A 23,083-nucleotide genomic window follows, 5' to 3' on the forward strand; every position below is an offset into this window, starting at 1 on the left:
CTGGATGCTGCCCTCCCCGTAGATGTGCCCAAGGCTACTAGGGGCCCAGCTTTCCCATCTCAGTTATTGCTCATGGCCCATGATGCAGGAAGGAATGTTCCCTCTCCTTCTCTGTCCCTCAGGGAACACTCTCATCTAGCTTAGGATCAAAGGACTATGGTAAGCAAACACTAAAATGTCCCAGTTATTCCTGCCACCTGGTGTTCACATCATTGTGTAATGCCCACACTCGAATGTATCTAGTAACATGCACGTAATAAGTGGAACCTGGAGAAGTGATGAGATGTCACTTAGATTAGGTTTCAAGATAACCCTGGTTTCTCCCTTGTGACTATCTTGTTCTCTCTCTTGCTCTGAGGAAGCCAGCTGCCAGGCTGGGAGCTATATATGGAGAGACCCTCATGACAGGGACTGAGGAAGGCCTCTAGCCAACAGCCAGCAAGGAACTGATGCCCTCAGTTAAACAGTCCACCAAGGCCTGAATGCTGCCAACATCCAGGTAAGTAGGTTTGGGTTGTTGAACCTTCATATGATTGTAGCTTTGTAAGAGATCATCAGTCAGAGGACCCAGGTAAGCCATGTCAATTCCTAACCACAGAGACTGTGAGATACTAGGTGTTTGTTGACTTAAGCTGCCAAGTTTGGCAATAACTTTTTGCAGAGCAACATATACCTAATGTAGGGTTTCCCTTCTGAGTCAGAAAACAGAGGAGTGAACAAGCTGGAGATTTATATGAGTGCCTTAATTGCTTCATCCAGATGAGATTTCTTCCTGTGTGACCAGTTCTGCTGCTTGGTCCCACCTGGAACTGGGACCCAAACCACCTCTCCCTGTCCCATTAGTTTTTTATCCAGTGTCTTAGGCTCCTGCTTTCCTGTCAGGAATAGAGAAGTGAGTTTCCTGAGGCCTTAGAATCATCTCCATTAGCTTTGAATTTGGGTCAGGGAATGAGGCTTTTTCTTATAATCTAACAACACGTAGTACCTGGGGTACCATTCACACTGCTCAGGTCTACCCCTAGCCCTGTAGGCTTTCACTCTGGAAAATAGAAATGGTGCATCAAAGAGGGAAACATTTGGGGAAATGCTGAACTGGAAAAGAGCCCCGGTGTGTTAGTCGGCTCAGACAGGCGGTCACCACAAAATTCCACAGATTGGCTGGTTAAACAACAGAAATTTATTTATCTTATCACAGCTCTGGAGGCTATAATTACAAGATTTCAAGGCAAGGCAGTGTTCATTCTGAGATCTCTTCTCTTGGCTTGCAGGCCACTGCTACCTCACCGTGTGCTCACCTGGCCTTTCCTCAGGACATGTGCACAGAGAGACAGGGAGGGAGATCAATCTTTTCCTCTTCTTATAATGTCACCTATTGGATTAGAGCCACATCCTTATGGCCTTATTTAACCTTAATTGCCTCCTAAAGGCCTTATCTCCAAATGCAGGCACAGTGGGAGGTAGGGCTTCAACATATAAATTTTGGAGGAAGATACTTCAGTCTATAGAACTGGGCGGGGGAGGGGTCATTCTAGAAAGGAAATAAAGATAAATGGGGAAAAGGTAAAGGAGACAGTAGAAAGAGAGAGACATCCTGTGATGCTTACTCAGAGATTTTTTTAGAAGTCTGATATTGAGCTGAGAGCAAAGGATTGAAATAGGATCCTGAAAGTACACAAGAAGCTACTTTTATTAACACCAAAATTATCTATGGAGAGGCAGGTCCTTTTTAAGCGCTGTAAAGGCAGAAAATAATAAGACAATGTCCTTGCCTTCATGTAGCTTTTATATAGTTTGTGACACAAACAAGCAGATGATTTCGTTACTGTAAAAAGTTCCAGGAGATTTTATCCGTAATAGTAGGCTATTACTGAGGCTATCTCATCTGCTGAAAATAAATAAAAAGCAGAATTAATTTACCAAAAATTATCTTAAAAGCATTAAAGACCTGATAAAATAAGAAGGGAAAGCGGGCCAAATCTGAAGGGAACATGTAAATTCACTGAGATTCAAAGAGATAGAAAACATTAAAAGCAAACAAACAAACAAACAAAAACTAAGCAGAAACTTTGGAGCTGAACAATACAATGAGTGAACTAGAGAATTCAAAACAGAGCTTCAACAACAGACTTGACCAAGCAAAAGAATCAATGAGTTAGAAGAGAGATCAGTTGAAATTATCCAATCAGAGGAGCAAAAAGAAAAAAAGAATGAAAAGGAATAATGAAAACCTATGGGAATTATGGACACCATTAAGAGAAACAAAGAATACATCACGTAGTCCCAGAAGAAGTGAGGGAGAAAGGGATAGTAAACTTATTTTAGAAAATAATGGCTGAGCATTTCCCAAACCTGGGGAGAAATTTAGACATCTAAGTTCATGAAGCTAATAAGTCACCGCAAAATTTCAACCCAAACAGTCTTCTCCAAAACATATTTTAATAAAACCATCTAAAATCAAAGACAGAATATTAAAAGTGGCAGAAGAAAACATTTCTATCATACAAGGGAACTCCCACAGGCTATCAGCAGATTTCTCAAATGAAACCTTGCAGGCCATGAGAGAATGAGATCATATATTCAAAGTGCCCAAAGAAAGAAATTGCCAACCAAGAATACTTTTCCCAACAAAACTGTCCTTCAGAAATGATGGAGAAATACTTTCCCTAACAAACAAAAGTTGAGGGAGATCATCAAAACTAGGCCAGCTTACATAAAATGCTGACAGGAGTTCATCAAGCTGAAATGAAAGGAAGCTAATTAGTAACATGAAATATATGACACACTAGGTATAGGTAAAGGTAAACATACAGCCAGATTCAGAATCCCCTAATACCATAATACAAAGGTGTGTTAAATACTTCACCCTAGAAAAAGGACAAAAGTACTAAAAACAGCTACAAGTATAATTGTTAATGATTACACAATACAAAAATAGGTAAACTGTGACATCCAACACATAAAATATAGGGGGAGAAGTAAAAGGGTAGAGTTTTGGATTTAATCAAAATTAAATAGTATCAGCAAAAAATACACTGTTGTATTGTTGGGCTGCACCCCCACAGTCCTACAATTATTGAAACTGTCCTGCTACTAGACCCAAGAAAGAACACAGAGTCAGTGACCGGGACATCAATGACTTATAGGACAGGGAATCTTACAAGTCAGAAGCAAAGGTCATGTATGGACAAAGGCCAGCAGGACAGGAGAACGTCTTCACTACACAGGGAAGGAGGTTATCAGTTATAGGGGGCATGATATCAGAGGGGCTCCACTTTTTTTGTAAATACAGAAAAAAATTGACGGAAGAAAAATAGTTATGGGAGCTTAGACTATTTCTCAGTCTTTAATAGTTGAAATACACTATTTAAAATAAATCATGTTATTTAAAAGTGACATATAGTAAATATGTATGCATACATGGATTTATATGTTAGACATTATTAACAATACCATAAATTGTAAACAATAAACTACTTCATTTCCAGAATGCATGGCCTCAGTTTAAATTTTACTTCTTTAGGGACACTTCTCTGCTTCTCCCAGGTAGATTAACTAATCCTGCTGGTGTCCTGACTGGTGGCACTTGTTAGAGTCTATTATAAATCTTTGTTTTGGTGCCCAGCCTCACTAGACTACAAGCTTCATGGGTCAGGGAACTTCATTCATCACCACTAGGGCCTCAGCAGCTAGTGACCTACAAAGGGTATGGATTTAATCCCCAACAAGCCCATCTTTAACTCAATAAGCATTTCTGAAATGAAAGCCTACATAAATTTCAAAAAGCAAATAAGGAAAATGGTGTAATTTAACATGTTTTTTAAGTGGATTTACATCAGTGAGAAAAGAAAAAGATATAATGCAAGAAATCATATTGGAAAAATAAGATAAAATTAGATACCACTTCTTATGATACAATAAAACAACTTACACAGTCATTGAGTATTGCAATATTTACATATACTTTGAAAATTTTTAAATAAAGATGAAATAATTTAACTTGAAGTAGAGAAACTTCCTATCAACACTCTGAAAGCAGAAACAAAAAAATGGAAAGTTTTATAGATGATTAATATCAGAAACTTCCGAGAATCTAAAAATGAAGGAAAAGTAAACTGAAAACAATAAACTGAGGGGTATATTTGCAACTTAGAAAAAGTCAATAGGGACAAGGACTCTGAAAAACTGCTTGGCTTCAAATCATAGCTGTACCACTTACACCTGTCTCATTTAGGCAAGTGATTTAATGTTGCTTTCCCTCAGTTTTCTCATCTATTTTTTGAGATAAAAAATGTGTTCCGCCTTATAAGATTGTTGTGCACTCAAATAAGTTCATGTAAGTGAATGCAGTACAGGTATTTGGTGGTGTAGTAGTGGTAGGTATTAGCAGTAATAGTGTAGCGTAAAGAGCTCCAACATAAATCATTACAAAAATGACAAACATCTGTGGCTAAAAAGGACAAATGTCATGAAGAAGTAACTAAAAAATGGGGGATTCAATTAGCTGATGCATGCCAGTCTTTGCCTACAAAAATGGCTAAGATTTTAAAACTTGATAAACAGCCAGTGTTGGTAGGGGTATGTGGAGACGAACATTCTCATACATTTGTGGAACTAAAATTCAGTGCAAACATTTCTGGCGTATGAAAGGCCTTAAAGGTGTTCATAGCCTATAAAAGAGCAATTTCATTTTTAGAAAGAATCATAGGTGGTCCTTACATGTAAATACAGGGAAGTTCAGAGCACCATTTTCATAATAGCAAAAATGTTGAAAACAAACATGGGTACAACACGGGTAATTATGTGAACATATTGTGTTTCAGTCATACAATGAAATAATTGGAGGCAATTAAAATTTTCCATGTCGTCCTTGTAATACTACAATAACAAGTTTTAATGTGTAAAAGAATAGTCAGTGATGTCCAAAATATGTTATTAATTTTTAAAAACAGATTCTAAAATGATATATACTGAATTATCCACAGTCTTTGAGGGTCTCTGTTTTTGTGTCTAATGGCATCAATTGTGTTTAAAGGGATGATTTTTTCCCAATGCCCATCATGGAGACTCCTGGATTGTGTGCCCATCCCAGAAATCATCAGATGCCCACAAAGGCCAAGACTATTGTTGAACAAGGAGCAAGTGCAACATCACAGGAAGTAGAAGAAAAACGTTTTAGGACTTTCTAGGTGGCGCAGTGGTTAAGAAGAAAACAGTCTTAAATAGCGCAATGCTGAATGGTGTTGTTTCATGGAAAATGAAAAGAGTGCTTGCCTTGGTGAAGTGGTCTTGCTTCTTAAAAAACTACTGAGAAAATTACCTACAGTTTTCCTGGTAAGAGGAAAGGGCCAGGTATCAGAACACCCATGTCTCTCCCCGTCATGGGACCAAAACCCACCTCTGCACGTCAGGGCCCCCAGGAGGAGACTCTTCACTATCACCTGCCCAGCACTCGAGGAGCAGAGACGAGGAGGGAGGGGGCTTCCCAAGGAGAGCTGTTCAACGAGAGGCTGAGGTCCAAGGGGAAGACAGTGAGCCCTGAGAGGAGACAGGGCTCTACTGAGTCTCTGCTGGACCAACACCCAAATCTGAAAGAGCTGCCTCCTCCAGGTGGAAGACGAGATTTTATGCAGCCCCATCCCTTGTGCCTGATGTCCTCTCACTCAGTGGAAACCAGCCCCCAGAGGGGGACAGAAGAGAGCATGAGAGAGAAAATGCACCCTACAGCATTCACAGCAGATCCTAGGGAGAGGAAAGGACCATCCCAGGACCGCAGCACGTCAGGAGACAATTCACGGGGACTGGGCTAGGGACTCGGGAACTTTATACAAATGGTGCTGTGCATCAGTTACTCTCTATAAACAAGAGGTCCCCTCTCCTGGCTGCAGGTCCCTCTGCTCCACATGGATGCCTGGTGGGAACAGGCCAGGAGGCAGAGCCTCTCACAGAGCCCAGTGCTGGGCAAACACTGCAACAAGCAGAGGGGAGGCTGTGGGGTTGGAGGAGAGGAGCCAGAAAGAAGCAGGCAGGTGCACGATTATCTACGATCTGGTTATAGGCAGCTGACATGACACCCAGCCCTGTGGGCACCTGTGTGTTTCACAGCCCAACAGACTCACACCCTCCTCGGCAGCCCTGTTCCTCTCACACAGGCAGGCTTCACAGGCTCCTCACATATCCTACACACCCTACACACACACACACACACACACACACACACACACACACACACACACACACACACACACACGGCAAAACCAGAGCCTAAAGAAACATAATTGCATAAAACATGGGAATCCCAGGGGCAGTGTCTACACAGCAGGGAACAGCCCAGAGTCCCAGCTGAGGTCAGTCGCTGGAACTTCCCCACACTGGGAGCCACTGGGACGCATAGAAGCTCCCTGAAAACAAGGGAGATGGTGGAGGGGACGGAAGCTGACGCACCTCAGTCCACACCAAACATCATTTCTCTGTAAAATCTGCCACTACTACCGGTGGACCCTCCACGGGAGAGGCACCAATATTCACAATCAGTGTGGTCCATTTTTGGTCAAAAGCACAAGATCTACACTGAGGCTTCAGCTCCAGCACTCCAGAGACTTTTCTCTTTACCAAGGTGTCCACTCCCTTGCTGTTGACCCCAGAAAGAGGGGCAGCTCTTACCTTGACCACTCAACACAGTGCTGAGGAGGAGGAAACAGAGTCCCTGAAGGGAGAAGTGTCTGTTTAGAGCCATCCTGACTCCCAAGTCATCAAGGTCACAGTCCCAGCTGCAAAATCACCCTGTGAGGAGGCATCAGGGCATCAACACAGGTCTATATAGACCCATCCCCTGACATCCTCCCCACTGAGAGCCAATAGCGACACCTTTTACCATTTCAGACTCTATCGGAGGCTTCAGCTGCCACTTTCTGAAGCGCAAACACCAATTAGCTTCTGAATCTTCAACATCTCCTTATATGAGCAACACGGGCCTTTGACCTCCTGCTTCCGTGACTCCCTGAGAACCAGGCCCCCATGACCGGGGCTGGCATAGAAGAGTTGCATCCAATAGCATGAGTGGCTTTCTCTCCCCCGAACATCCTGGCTGATGGCCACAGACTATGACATCTCCCAGGGTCAGAGAGCTGGAATAGTTTGGCCCATGGAGAATATCTTTGTTGGAATCAAGCATTGATCTTCCCTCTGGCTGAGCTCAGAGCCAAAGCAGAGAATTACAAGAAGGCTTGAAATACAGGAATAATTATCAGGTCAGCAGAAAATGAGGACCAGCAGCACAGGACTCACAGGTGAAGGTGGAGGGGTGAGGTGGGAACCGTCAAGTTGGGGAGGTGAGATGGCTGGTCTTTCCCCCCTTCTCAGAATGATCTGGAGCCTGAGTCCTGGAGCACAGAGGGGCTCATAGTAATACGGGGCTTTGACAGAACCTAACGTTTCCCCATCAGGATCCTCCTTAGCCCCTAAGACCACTCTGTCCAGCAGGCACCTGTCACCTGGGGCTAAATCCTCCTTCTCCAGGATGAGAGGGGGACGTAGTCTTCAGGGTATTTACAAAAGGACTCCCTCCTGTCTGTGCAGCTGCCCAGGGCCAGCAGTCCTGCCCTTAGAGCCAGGTGGGGCTCAAGGCTCAGAGCCACCTGGCTGATGTGCTTGTACCATTTTTCTTCCTGCAAAACACAGGCTTCGTGCAGTGATTAGATTATGTGCAGGCAGAACCCCTCTTAGACTCAAGTCCAGAGAGGCCCCACCCTGGACACTGCACTTAAGAGGACACTGCCCGGATTACCCCCCAACCAGCTCCCCAAGATGGAGAGGAGGCCATGAGAAGAGTGGACACGCACAGCCAGATGGAGTCCATGCCATCCCCCTGCTAGACGTATCTGGGTTCTCAGAACCAGGAATTCTCTGCCCAAATGGAGCCCAGCCTGCTTCAAGACCAGCATCGGCCTCTTCCCAACACGTCCTCCCCAGAGGGGACAGCGAGTGGGCAACCCTGGTCCTGAGGGTGACCAAGGGCCTGCTGTTTGCTGTGGAGGTGGGGGTGTGGTTTAGACCAGGGCTTCTCAAAGTGTGGTCCACCTGCAGGCAGCAGCTGCATGACCCAGCAGCTTGTAAGAAATGAGAGTTCTCAGGCCACACCCAGGCCTAGCAAATAGACTCTGTGTGTGTGTCACAGACATTCCAGGTTCTTCTTCTGCACATCAGGGTTTGAAGGTGCTGGTTTATAGGGAACGAAGATGCACAGACTGGGTGCAGTGCCTGCTCCTTGGCTGTGTAGGAGGTGAGGGAATGGGAAGAGGAGGAGAGCAGGCCTTGGGCAGGCTCTCCCCGAAAAGCCACACTCTAACCTCCCCTTCCAGCCGCAGATTTCTCTGAGGGGACAGTTTGAAGATGCTTTGGTCACATTTAGGTAATATCCAGCCCACCTGACAGTTGCAGTTCCCAGAGTAAGTTAAAAAAACATCATTCTGATTTAAAATTTAAATTGTTTTATGAAAAATTGCAGTTGGTAGACATTTCACATCCTTTTGAAAATAGGAACATATTAATAGCTTCCTTAATGGTAATAATTTACCAATCATTATCCGAGAGGAAAGGGAGAAAAGAATGAGGATACAGAGGAAGGTGGAGAGGAAAATTCCATATCCTCATTTTTACATAATTAGTGTTACTATTAAGATCTTTTCACGTTAATTTTGTGCACATCTCAGACTATTTACTTGTAATTGATACCCAGAACAGGAATAATAATAATTATTATTATATTTGCAGAATAGGTATTTATTATTTTCCAGATGGCAAAAATATTAATTTTTTTTTACCATACTGTACCTGGAAATCTATCTATTCCAGTCTGAATCATTCCATCTTCTTAAAAAAGGAAAAGCAAAAAAAATAAACCTCTGTCTTTCATTCCACTCCAGGTCTAGGTCACTACCTCTCCCAGGAGTGGCTGGTGGTGGTGGGGGAATGTTTCCCAGGCAACGGAAACTTCTGTGTTGATGACTCCTCCCAATCTTTACCCCTGCTCTTTCCCAGGTCTTACTCCCAACCCTGGGATCAAGTAGACATGGAATCTTTACATAGTCCTGATGGGTTCTAGACGTCTGAGTTCCAAATACTTAAAGGATTAATTTTCACATGGTCAAACTGTAATCCACTCACTGTATCAGTGCACTTGTCCAGCATTTCAAGGTTTTAGCTTCTGTATGGATGCTGCTTGGCAATTAGTATCAAGTTCCACTTTGCAAGTGTGCAGTTCATAGGCTCGCCAGAAGGTGGCAGAACTGGGAATGACAAATTCCTGGACCCTAGAGTCAAGCAAAATTTAAGTGTTTGGTTTTTTTTAAAGTTCACAATTAATATTATTTTCATAATTTACCTTAGAATGGTCTATGGATGAAGACAGAATTTCACTGTTTGAACTATAAAGAAATTAATTAAACTAGAAATATAGATAGACACTAAAGAAATAGATTACATAGATGGGATGATGATGAAGATGGTGATGGTGATAGACAGATGATTAGATAGAGGATAGATAGGTAGATAGATAGACGATAGATAGATGATAGATAGATATAGATATAGATAGATAGATGACAGATGACGATAGATAGATGATCGATAGATAGATATAGTTAGATAGATATAGATAGATAGATAGATAGATGATAGAGAGATGATAGATAGATAGATACAGACAGATCATAGCTACATAGATACATAGGTACAGAGACACAATAGCTATATATAAGGTGCTTTTTAGACATGCTGAATCCCTTTTCCTTTATTGACATTTCATTTTATGTGAAATATCCTTTTCAGCTCCTCACCAAATGATGCTTCAGGAGAGGAAGATATTGCTGTTACAGGAAATAAAGAGAAAGTAGGAGTCATCATTCGACTATAGCCCTCCGAAATAGGATTTTGGGGTCCCAAGAAGAAAATAAATAGTTTTGAAAGACTAAGGTTTTCTAAACTTCACATTTTTCCTATTTATATATTGAAAGTTTGGCTTGGTAGGACTCAGAACACAATTGTATTATAAATCATAACTAAAAAAGACGAAAAATCTAATTTAAGGGAACTGCTGCAGACAGAAAGGGGAAATAGAAAGTTTTCTGCTAGCAGGTGAATTTTCAGAGAAGGGGGTAAAAAAGAGGCATGTGAAAGAGAAAAAAGAAGGGGGTACAGGCTGCCTGAAACCATCAGTGAGCCCACCTCCTTCGTTCTTCATTTAACAGGAAAGGTGGCAGCAAGAATGGAAGCTCAGATGGGTTGAGGGGAAAGATCAAAGCAGAAGGGACTTATGCTCACTTTAGCCATTGCGGCCTTGTTCTGGTTTCCACTCATCACAGAAGCTCCCAGATGCTCCCAGAAAGTAGCCCTGGGACGAGTATAGAATCTGAGAAGGGCAGTGAGGGGATATGAGATAGTGACAAAATTCAAGGTCACTAAAATGCTACCTCCACCCTTCACACCCCCTCAGGCTCAGGGTTACCATGATGCACCCTGCGCGCCACACAAGCCCACCCTGTGGCCCCCTCACCCTAGCTCTCAACATTTCAGCACACAGACCTGGAAGGAAGCTTTCTGGGACACACACCCCTCAGAGTCCCCACCAGAGCTCAGAGACAGCATCACGCCCTCCCCATCCCACACCTGAAGGTCTCAGTGGGACCAACCCTGAGGGCAGCAGCGGGTCAGTCCACAGCCCTGTCACATCCCCACCAGAAGGACCCCCTCATCCAGGTCAGCAGACACAGCTTCTCTGTTCCTGCCAGGCCTGTTCTTTCTCCATGAGACTCCAGTAAGTGAAAAGGGAGAAAAGACAACTGAACACATGCATTTCTCCCCATAAATATTCTAATACTACCAATTAATTTTACAAGAATCACTTACTTGTCATCTGATTCTCTCACTCCCAAGCCCCATGATTGTACCTGAGCCCCATCTCCTTCTATTTCTATACCCCTAACATATTAATGACAATGACTGATTATAAATGTCAGAACTGGAATTTAAACTCAGGTGCTAGAGCAGGACCAGGATCTGCTCAGTCACTTAGGGTTCATGCTATGCTCTCTCTCTGGTCCACATTTAATATTCCTTATGCAGTTTTGGAATCCATACTACCACCAGAAACCATCAGCCAGACACCTAGAACACAGGATGTGCTTCTTGGGCTCCAGTCACCCCTTCCCACAGGATGACATAGGGATGCATGTAGGGAACCAGGTGCACATGGTCTCACTTACCTCGGAATTCAGATCTCACAGATAAGACACTAACAGTTAGGGGTTCCAGACCCTGTTCGAGGGAGGGATCAGCTGGAAAGGAGGGACTAACTCAGGGCTGGCATGCTGTCCCAAGCAGCACCCTATACCCCAGAGCTTGGGGTGCAGGGTCACCATGGACCAACTCACCCTCTGTTGAAGGTAAGTCTTCTTTGACACATAAGGAAATATTAGTCTACGACCTCATCAAAGATTTGAAAAGGAAGAAAGTTTTAGAGAGGACACCAGCCAGCTGGGTCCCACAGGGAACTTGAGAGAGTGCAGTGCAGTGGTCAGGAGAACAGACTCAGGAGCCAGGCTGCCTTGTCTTGACCCACAACTCAGCCACATACCACGTGTGCGACCTTGAACAGGGTTCTTAAACTCTCTGTGTCGTGGCTTCATCCGTAAAAGGAGGATTATGATCAGGCCTAGATGACAGAGTTTGGGTGAGGATGAAGTGAGTTGGCATTAGTAAGTGTTAAGTGCTGGCTTGTAGCAATACTTAGTATTAGCAGAGAAGTAGTATTAGGGCATCTCTCTTCATCCCATCCCAGGAATCACAGGACTCTAGAACAGGAAATTAAATTCTGTTACATCAGGCTGTGAGTGGAGCCTGTCAAATTCTACTGGGAAACCACAGTGGTGTGATGATAATTGGTACCGATCAGAGTTGTGAGCCCTCTACAGCTGACCCCTCTCTTTTGTGCCCCTCATTCTACTGAGCATGAAACTCTACCGCCTGTAACCCTTTCATGAACTCAGTTGTTCACCTGCCAATGTAATTTATAGGCTCGAATGTTCTTGGTAGAAGTTCTGTGTCTAATTCACCTCCATTTGCCCAATGCCTGGCTAATTAAAAATCCCAAACTATGTCTATTGAATACATGAATGAATGAATGAATGAATGAATGAATAGCACTCTGTAAGGTGTTTTACACAAATCATTCCAATCAAAAAGAACTGTTTTGAGAACATAATGCAGCTTGTTGTGAGGACTTAACAGCACAATGCAAATTGCATTGTCTGTTGTAATGATATTTTAATTCTATTAAATGCATTACACACATGTCTGCAATGAATGCAATAAATTCCAATATCCAGAAACAAAGGCAACCCTATTCCCAGAGCAGTGTTGAGACAACCAGTTTTAAAAAATTATAGATGCTGCAAGTTTCTTTGTGTATCCGAAGATACAGCAGACAAACCACAGCATACTGACAGGTGAAGACCATGAAGCCTTGTGCTCTGGTCTTAATCAGATATAGCCACATGGGCAGGATGTTTACATACTTATCATTTGGCACGTTTTTAATTAAAACCACACATGACTGTAACAGGAAGAAAACTGGTTTTAAAAAATTTAGTTCAACAGCTTCTATATTGAATTAGAAGTGCAGAAGTAAAGAGCAGAAAAAGTTCTGTTCTTTTACTTAGGATAACTGCTTGGCCTTATGGATTGCAAAATAATACAATATGTTGCAACAATATTGTAATGGAGCGTTGTTACTCCCAATTTACACATGAGAAAATGGAGGTCTAAGAGGTCAAGTAATCTCTTTGCTAGGGAAGTTAGTAATTAAACATCCATGCTTGAGGGATATTTCCTTAGGACCAATCAGAAACAGAGTGACTAAAATACAAAATATTCTTTTTTGAATTTATTTTTTATTTTTATTTATTTATTTATTGGCTGCATTTTGCCTTCATCGCTGCGCGGGCTTGCTCTAGTTGCGGAGAGCAGGGGCTACTCTTCTTTGTGATGCATGGGCTTCTCATTGTGGTGGCTTCTCTTGTTGCAGAGCACGGGCTCTAGGTGCACGGGCTTCAGTAGTTGTGGCACGTGGGCTTAGTTGCTCCACGGCATGGGGGACCTTCCCGGACCAGGGCACAAACCCATGTTCCCTGCCTTGGCGGGCAGATACTTAACCACTGCACCACCAGGGAAGCCCCAAAATATTCTTTTTGAATTCAAAAAGATCTATACAACATTAAAAGGAAATTGTTAATTGAGTTGTTTCGCCAATGTATTGGAGACCCACCTCACCACCGGTGTTCCTTGCATGGATGGTACAAGGGTTAGTAAAGGATCCTTTACCAAAGACCACTTCATTACAAGAGCATAAAAGAAAGAGCAAGGTCATGAGCTGGCTGAGGTCCAGCCCATCATTTCTGTTCAGCTCTTTGCAGTCCATGACCAGTAACATCTAGCAAACAGCTTGGCACTGAATTGACCTCATGCATTTCTCCACAGGTCCAGCATCTGATTCCCAGAGAGCAGACCAGATCAAAGCTACTAAATCAAAGACAAGCAGTTACTAAGTGCAGAGCATGCAGACCAAGGGCCTTTCCACTGCCACTGGATTGTAAGAAGCCTGCTCTTCCCAGACACCAACTTTGACAGGAGAAACAGAGAAGATGCCTCCTAAGCAAGAGGTAAACCAATCTCAACAGGAAACTTGAACCTAAAATTAACAAGATAATTATTACTGAAGTAAGATGAAGGACACATTTTTAAAAATATTTTTAAACTTTATTTATTTATTTGGTTGCATTGGGTCTTTGTTGCTGCAGGCAGACTTCCTCTAGTCGCGGCGAGTGGGGGCTACTCTTTGTTGCGGTACTTGGGCTTCTCATCGTGGTGGCTTCTCCTGTTGTGAAGCATGGACTCCAGTAGTTGTGGCTCACAGGCTGTAGAGCTCAGGCTCAGCAGTTGTGGTGCACAGACTTTGTTGCTCCGCGGCATGTGAGATCTTCCTGGACCAGGGATCGAACCCGTATCCCCTGCATTGGCAGGCTGATTCTTAGCCACTGGGCCACCAGGGAAGTCCGAAGGGCACATTTTAATTGGAAGAATCTGTGTTAACTTTATGGAAACTTGTAATCCACACAAATACCCCTTGCTAGTGAGCAAGATGAAATCAGTCAGAAAAGCAGAGAATGCTACACTTATGCACACGTTGAATTCTAGAGGATACATTTTCAAACCCACTACAGAAGCTCTTTTTGGTCCTTCCAGCTCAAAATTACAGCTGTGTCCATTTAATTGGAAAAAATTTGCTCACTGTCACCAAAGTGGGAGATTCCCCAGTGCAAGGACTCTGTCTTATTCTTCGATGTCCCTTTAGGGCCAAGTAAAGGCACATGGTAAGAACTTAACAAACATTGGATAATTTGCAGAAATGAATGCATGAAAAAAGGCTGAAAATAACCCTGCAGTTAGTGACTATGGGGGCAGGGGGAGAGAGGTGGGGAACAGGGGAGACGCAAATCTCATGAATCACACTCCACACAGACTGAAGTGGATGTAAGGAGTCAGAGACACAGCAGCCAAGGAAATCAGATAGAAAATGCCTTCAAATCCCACACGGTGGAGTTCAGATGATGTCAATTACTGTACAAACCTGTACCTCAGAAGCTTCTCCAAGACAAGAAAAAAATGATAGCATTGCTATCAACTTTTTATTAAAGGATGTGGCATAGACAGTAGTAGTCATCAAATATGTATTTTCCTAGCCCCCAGTGACTAGTTCTAGCCAATGAAATGTGGCTGGGTGTCACATGTGTCACTTCCGAGTGGAGGCAGTGAAAAGCCCAAGTATGATTCTCTAGTCTCTCTCTTTCCTGCCCCAGAAGCTTCATGTTTCAAATGGTACATGTGCAGAATGGTGGAGCCTCACTAACCACAGTATGTTTGTAGCTTGGTGATAAGTGTGTTTGTGTGCGTGTGCGCACACACCACTGAGATTTGGGGGTTCACCTGTTCCAGCAGCAGAACAGAGTCTATTCGGACTGATATAAAGGAGAAAGGAGACTTGAAAAGAAGACAGAATCTGTCACGGGAAGAAGGGGCTTCTCAGTACTTTCCTGGATCTCATCCTCCTCTGTGTCTTCATCCCAAGCTGCTCCTTCACATCTCAACTTGCTTCCTCTGCTGGGCGGAGCTGGTTCCCAGTCACCATTTCTGACTGACCAACAACTAGATCCAGAGCCCTGTTTAAGAGCACCTGCACCTGATGCATCTCCTTTTCCCTTTGTATCTGTCTGCGCTGACAGTCTCGCTCCCATCTCCCTGCTTCTGTGTCTTAGCATCTTGACCTTCATCCTTACACAGCTCTGCTTCCCTCCAGGTTAGTCGATTCATCATGTTTGATTTTCTTTTTATCCTTCCACCAACCCTATACTATTGAAAAAGCAGCAGGTGCTTTCTAAACCTCTTCAGTTCCTTCTTGATTTCCAGAGCAAATCTGATTCCTGGATTCAGTGCTCCATGCTCAGGCCCCTTCAATTACCTTCTTGGCCTTTGGGTAAGAAATGATTTTACAGAACTGCTTCTTTTCATCAGCACAAGACAATGGCACATTCAAAACCTATGCCCTTGTGAGCACAGCGCTAGGGACCCTTGGGCCTTAGGAGGGGCTGGTGCAGTGAGAGGCCGTGAAGATGAAGCTTCGTTAGCTTCAGGATTAATCCTCCTCTGCTCAGAGTTCATGTAATTAACTCAGAACAATTTGCCTTCTTGCTGGTGGTGATTCTTAAACCATTTAAGCCCAAGGTTAGTGCCACCAGGGTGGCTCTCAGAGGTAAAGCCTGGTGCTCCCACATTGGTGCTCTGTTGCACATGGAGCTTTGGTGCAGCTCAGTCCTGCCTGCAGACCAGCCTAAGAACACTGAAAATGCAGCTAGCGTGTTCTTCCCTTTAACACCTAAAGGTCTGTGAACAGATTCTCTTTTCCTTCTCAGTGAATCCTTCCCCATCTGTGCATGCTAACTAAGGCCCCTGCAGCCTGCAGGCATCTGCTGGGACCCTGCCAGGGCCTAGGATTGGGGTAAAGCCTCTACCTACATACCTCCTTTATGCTCCCATTTTACTTTCCAGGTACGGCTAACAGAGTGCCTGAACATTTACCTCATTTCTTTATGTGCTGCTTAATCTCCTAATCTAGATTTTGAGGAGAATGGCTCTGTATTGCCACTCTCTAAAACTTCCTAGATGGTCAACTAATGCCTATTGAATGCCAGAATGGCACTGTGTTAAATGCTTAAGAGAAATTACCTAAATAAGAAGGAATATTTTAGGGCATTATTCAAGTTATTGATATTTTCATTTCAAAGACATAAGATTTTAGCAATTAACAAGGCAAATTTTGATCTTCATAAACAAGCAGCTTATTACTAACAAATGTATAATAGGAAATGCTGCAAATCTCTGTCTCAAAAGATACACAAGACAAACCACAACATACTGACAGGTGGAGGCCATGTGGCATCTTTTAAGTCTTAATCAAACCCAATGGAGGAGACAGGATACTCATATATGATTTATTATTTGGCTGCTTTTCAAGTAAAACCACACAGGAATATCACAGGAAGAAAGGTTACGATAAAAAAAACTACTGCTGCACTGTCTATATGACATAAGGAAGGAGACAAAAAGAATGCAAAAGGAGTTCTTGTGCTTTAAAAAATAAACACCTTAATTAGTCTTTCATTTTATATAAGGAGAGTCCCCTTGAACTGATCCTGAAGGATGCTGTAGACCCCGGACAACTCAACTGTTCTGCACAGCAGGTAGAAGAGGAGCAGCAAGGTCAGGATACAGAGGCAGGATATGTTCATCTGAACAGACATCAAGGATTTTCCCAAGAGACTCAGTGGCCCAAGAAGTCTGGTCCTCCCTGATCTGTAACTTATAGTGGTTGTCCCAAAGGGGAAAGAAAGTAGTCACTCAAAAATGAAATTAAACGCCCACCCACAAATCTGTTACTACATGTTACCACATTAGCTCAGGTCATGTAGCAGGATGTAGCCTTAACAGTGAGATGGGAAGATAAGAAACCAAAGGAAAATATGGAAGAGGCCCAAGAAACAGGGAATTTTAGGCACCCATCCTTTATCAGGGACGTTGGCCTATTGTTATCTCTTCTTGTGGTGTCCTCATCTGACTTTGGTATATTGGGGTAAAGCTGGCTATAAGTTTGGGAATATTTCCTGCTCTTCAAGTTTTTGGGGGAGTTCAAGAATTATTGCCTTTAATTCTCTTTCAATGTTTGGTATAATTATAAATGGAACCCTGCGGACCTGGTCTTTTCTGTGCTGCAAAGGGTTTGGATCACTGATTCAATCTCCTCACTTGTTAATGGTCTGCTCAGACATTCTTCCCACCTCAAAATCCTTTATTCAATCACATTGGCAAAGACACTTTCACCACTGAGGTAATATAATCACAGGTTCTGCGGATTAGAATGTGGACCTCTCGGGGGAGGGGCATTATTCTGCCTATCACGTTGCCTTTTGTTCAGTCCTGTGAAGAATCCAAAATGACATGTGGTGGTATCAACATCCACTTCAGTGGAACCATACATGTGGAGCCTGGTAGAGGTATTCTTCCCTTGAGAATTAAAACCTGTAAATCAAAGATTCCAAAGTTGCAGGACAGGAAGCACAAATGAGGTTATAGATAACAGTGGGAAAGAAAGCCATTCCCACCTCTTTGTTCATAGACCTGTGTTTGCTGTCTAGGGGAGAAATCAGCATGGTCACTGATCTTGACCATAGACCACATCTTATAGGACAGGTCCCTAAACCCCTCAAATTCTTGCTCATATGATTCTATAATTGAGTCTTCAGCAAACCATTTCATTATTACACCAGGCCAGCTTCTTCTGAGTGATGTAATGACACATGATAAAACAAGTGAATACTGTGGTTTTGAACACATTGTCAACTTCTTGTTGTTGTTGCACAGTGAGTTCCTAGTACAGAATCACTATTAGGTAGGATACCATCATGGTGAAGAAGGGATTCAGTGAATCCAAGAATAATAGCACAAGAAAGTGTTGTGCACAGAGAAGACAAATCTATATCCAGAATAAGGGTCTATTCCAGTAAGGAAGCTAACCACATCCTTATCCATGATGGAAGAGATCTAATGAAGTCAGCCTGCGAACAGGTTCATCTCCAAGAATGCAGTGTAATATCAGAAAAGGGGCTTTGGGTTCTGCAATGATCAGGTTTGATACTCACCAAAACTGGACCCAGATCAAATTCGATGAAAGAAAGTCCAGCTGCTGAGCCCATTTATAACTTCTTTGCTTCATGCTATTGCCACGTGGTTCACAAGTCAATGAGCAAGCAGTGAAGTAGCTTGGGAAAGCAGTTGATTCCCCTCCACAGAGCATGTTATCTTGTCAAAATGATTTTTGAGCACCACCTCTATGATAATGACCTTTGGTGAGCATTCACATGGGACACAGATATCTTCATACTTTGTGTCCTGCAAATGGTTTATCTGCACACCTCTTCTCCAACTCCTTGTCCTCAGTCTTTCCATCATATTCTTTCTAACTCTCTGAATATCCAGGCAAATGATTAGCCATTACCCATGAATCAGTATAGATCCATAACTTATGACCTTTCCTCCTCTCAAGCAAAGGACACAAGCAAATGTTCTGCTCAGAGTTCTATCCACTGAAAAGATTTCCTTTTCCACTGCCTTGAAGGACCAGGGTTGAGGGATTCTAAAATACTGAGTTTATCCTCTTTGAGGTGGTGCCAACACATATCAGAACCATCTATAACACAGACTTGATTTTTCTCTAAGTCAGTTGGTCACAGGAAGCATTCCATGAAACCCCAGGGTGGGTTAAAGGAGAAGTGGCAATGCAACAAGATTAGGGGCCAATGGAGGTGCTACAACAGAGGGGGAGTGTGTCTCAGCAAATAACATTTTGAAAGCTTATTATGTACAAGGAATTATTGCCTGGGATTGTATGTCATAGTTCATGTAATCATCACAACAACCGTACAAGGCAGAGTTTTTATTAACATCCCTATTCTACAAAAAGGAAAACCAAGTTAAAAACTCTTCCAAGGCCACCCAGCTGGCAAATGCTGTATTGGGAAGCCAGGCATTCTGAGTCCCATGTCTGTGCTGTTAACCTCCACTCCTTAGTAATCCTGGGGAAATGGAGCAGGAAACAGAAGGTAATCTTGGTGATGGTAGCAGAACTGCTAAGGAATTTTGATGCCATGTGATGTTGATCCCGAATGGGCCATAGCAAATCTATGGATTCCCTCTAGTTGATATTTTTTCTTCCTCTTAAAAATAATTCGTATATGTTTTCTTCTTCTGTTGGATCATTACTCACACAAAGAGAGCGAGAGGCATTGATTCTCATTTAAATTAAAAAATGGTTCCTTGAACTGGTCGATTACCTGGGAAGGGCCCTAGAAACAGGAGCATCTGGCTGGAGGAAGTGCCCTGCAGGGGCAGGGAGTCCTCCCTGTGGACTCCTGCTTGGGAGCCCTAGGGGCAGAGCGACGGCAACACGAGGAGGATGCTAGAGTAAGATGCTCTGGTGAGAGGAGGACCAGGTTTGGGGCCGGAACGGAAGGAGGTAAATTGTCTGAATCCTTGTTCCAGAACTTTAGGGCAGTGTTAACCTCAACCAGAGCTCCTTCAAAGCCTTCCATGGGATTCACTACATGGAAGATAGCCAAGGAAATTCTTATCTAAAAATATTTTATCAGAATGTGAATGGATAAAGAAGATGTGGTGTGTGTATATATATATGGAATGCAATATTACTCAGCCATAAATAAGAATAAAATAATGCCATTTGTAGCAAACATGGATGGACCTAGAGATTATCATGCTAAATGAAGTAAGCCAGAGAAAGACAAATATCATATGATATAACTTCTACTTGGAATCTAAAAATAAAAGATAGAAGTAACTATTTTCCAAAGAGAGAGTCACAGACATAGAAAACAAATGTATAGGTACCAAAGAGAAAAGGGGAGAAGGGAGAGAGAAATTAAGAGGTTGAGATTAACATATACTCACTACTATATATAAAATGGATAACCAATGGCTTACTGTATTACATAGTAAATTAAACTAAACATAAAGTTTTATATTTTGTAATAACATATAAAGGAAAAGAATCTGAAAAAGAATACATGTAACATATATACATTTATACATATTATATATATATATATATATATATAATTGAATTGCTGTGCTGTACACCTGAATCTAACATGCTATGCTAAATGAACTATACTTCAATTCAAAAAAATGAAAATGAATATAACCAATCAATCAAGACTAATAATAATAAATAAGCTTGGATTGGTTTATAGAATGTGGCTGGAAGTTAATCACATAAGTTCTCTACCTTACATGAGTAACAAAGTGTAAAAACTGAGAAACCCAAACCTATATGGCTTCCTTAAATCAAACTTGTAGCACCCTCATAATTAGAGCTCACCTGTGTCGCATTGTGAAAAGAAGATTCTTAGAAGGTACATCTGCCACTCTGGAGCCCCTCTAAAGGTGCTGTGCCTGCTTTTTTAGTAAAGCTTGGTGTTGGAAAAGCTCTATGATTCATTTGACCTTGTTCAATAACTCATCCTCAGTGGTACTACAGTCTTAGGAGTTCACATGAAGTGAGGAAAACACCAAGTCTGGTGGTTCCACAACTGCAGATTTACTACCTTGAGTCAAGAAAGAATTTTGTTTAAGCCATGTCACCCAAGCCAAAAATTGGGGTATAGGTTGATAATATCTGGCTGTGCCAAGGTTTATCACCTAGTTCTGACTTTGACCTTCACTTGTATTAGACACCTCTTCTGCACAACTTCAGAATCCTCTTAGGCTCCCTTCTTACTGCACTTATTGATAAAGCGACCAGTTCTGTGCAGGGTTGGACTCGTTCTCTGATGCTGATGCCTGGTGATGCTGCCCTAGGGAAACCTGCAACTTGATATTTTTCCCTGTAGGAATCATATCATTACCTGCCACACAGGGTTATTACATTGGAAGTTAGTATGTAACATAATCCCTGACATTTTCAGGTGTTTGTGACTTTCTCCAATCTGCCCAGAATAAAGTATTTATGGGTGTTAAGTGCCTGTAAGGCTTCAGGAAAATCTAGGGACATCCAGTGGGTCCATCCAAAAAACATGGGACAGGCCTCCAAGCTTAATATGCTAACTACACTGTTAAAAGGAAAGAATTTCCTGTAAATTCTTTCCCCACATGACATTCTGGCTGCCTTGTCATAATTACTGTTATGCAGAGAAGTTTTCTGGCTTTTGTGGCAGACTCTGGAATGATAAACCCTTCAAAACCACCCCTCACAAAAGGCCACTTCACACGTGCCATGGGTCACTTGGAATGATGCCCTGATCTCCCTGATCTAAACACTCTTAAGTCACTCTTAAGTACCCAATCCATAACAGGCTCATCCTGGAATTCTCCCAAATCTGGGTGGTGAATCTTGTCCTACCTCTCCATTAATTTTATATGATTTTTATCATCAAAAATTGTAGTAACCAGCTATTTTGGCTTCACTGACACCATGCATCAGAAATAAAATATAACATTCTTGGTGGGTATACTTTACTCTGTCATTTATTTCATCACTTCCCAATGGCAAATGGCTATTTGAGCTGCATGGGGAGAAGCCCTGGGCATCTTCCAATCCCCATGCCCAGCCAAAAATTACAAACATTGCAATGGTGAGTAGGTTGGACCCCCAGACAACATCCAGAGCCACCAACTAAGTAACAGGCTGGGCTCAGCTCATAACCAGGCCACCACTCAGTTCTTGTATGAGTTCAGCAGCCCCTCCACATGTTCACAGTGTAATGGGGTGTATTGGAAATGTAACCTTTGGCCTCTCCCACAGAAAATATGAAGAAATAAGAAATGATAGAGAGGAAAGACTGAATTTAAAAGGATTTTAATAACCAACTAGACATGAGAGAAGAGTGAGGAGGAGTCAGGATGGGCTACAGGAATAAATAGAATAACTTGGGGAATTAGAGTTGAAAAAGGAAAAGGTAATTATGAAGAATTAGATTTTTAATGGACCCATGAAAAGTTAGGCAGGATAAGGAAAGCTGTATTCATCCTCTTCCACCAGCCAAGCTCCCACCCTCAACTTGAAACTCAAACTCAATCTGGTGCCCAAGATTGGTTAAAACAGGTGATGTGACATCTCAGGAAAGAGCATACAAGAATGTTCAGGACTGAGTTTCTGCCATGAGTTCATCTTGCTAGGAATGAGGTATGAGTGAGGACCAAGTTTTGAGTCCCTTGTCTAAGTCACAGGGACCTGGAGCATTTCTGCATCTCACAAAGTCATGCCTTCATTAGCCTTTGCGGGAGGTGAGAAAACAAGTCAGTTCACTCACCTTGTATTTCCCTTGAGGACCAATCCTCATTTGACATGAAACATTAAATTATCAACAAAGCAAAAAGTTACTTTATTCAGAATATTTCATTTTCAGCAATTTCCATATAACCCAGTTACAGGTCAGCAATACTCTATTGGAATACAGGCAATTAGAATATCGGAGGCCTCATCTCACATTTAATATAACATCATGGGAAAGCCACCATGGCTGTTTCAGGGGCACTTAGTTCAACGTCATCATACCCAGCGTCCCCCCTCTCCCCCTGGAGCAGCCGGAGGCTCTCTTCTCCTCTCCCAGGATCAGCCGCCTCTCTAGAGAAGCACAGAGAAGAGCCTGAAATAGCAAAGAGATGTTTCATTAGAACTGAGACAGAGGGACTGGACAGTGCCCTGTGGTAGAAGCAAGTCAAGTAAGTGGTGACAGCAGAGCATCCCTAGGGACTGGATTGTGCTCAGGGAGGCTCAGCATATTTCACATCAGTTACAGCACAGATATGACAGGCTGTCCTATCAGGATCCAGTCAGTGGTGGGTCTGGGGCCTCAGCTCTTCTGAAAAACTTAGGATATTAAAATATCTGTGCCCAACACAGGAGCTC

At 42.7% G+C, this 23,083-nt stretch overlaps 1 protein-coding gene across 1 annotated transcript in view; it reads right to left on the reverse strand.

The window, feature by feature from the left end:
• LOC130834045 (uncharacterized) overlaps window positions 1–23,083 on the reverse strand; it is a 491,328-nt gene that overhangs the window by 185,501 nt on the left and 282,744 nt on the right.

This window comes from Hippopotamus amphibius, chromosome 12, assembly GCF_030028045.1.
Source record: "Hippopotamus amphibius kiboko isolate mHipAmp2 chromosome 12, mHipAmp2.hap2, whole genome shotgun sequence".
NCBI classification, from domain to species: domain Eukaryota; kingdom Metazoa; phylum Chordata; class Mammalia; order Artiodactyla; family Hippopotamidae; genus Hippopotamus; species Hippopotamus amphibius.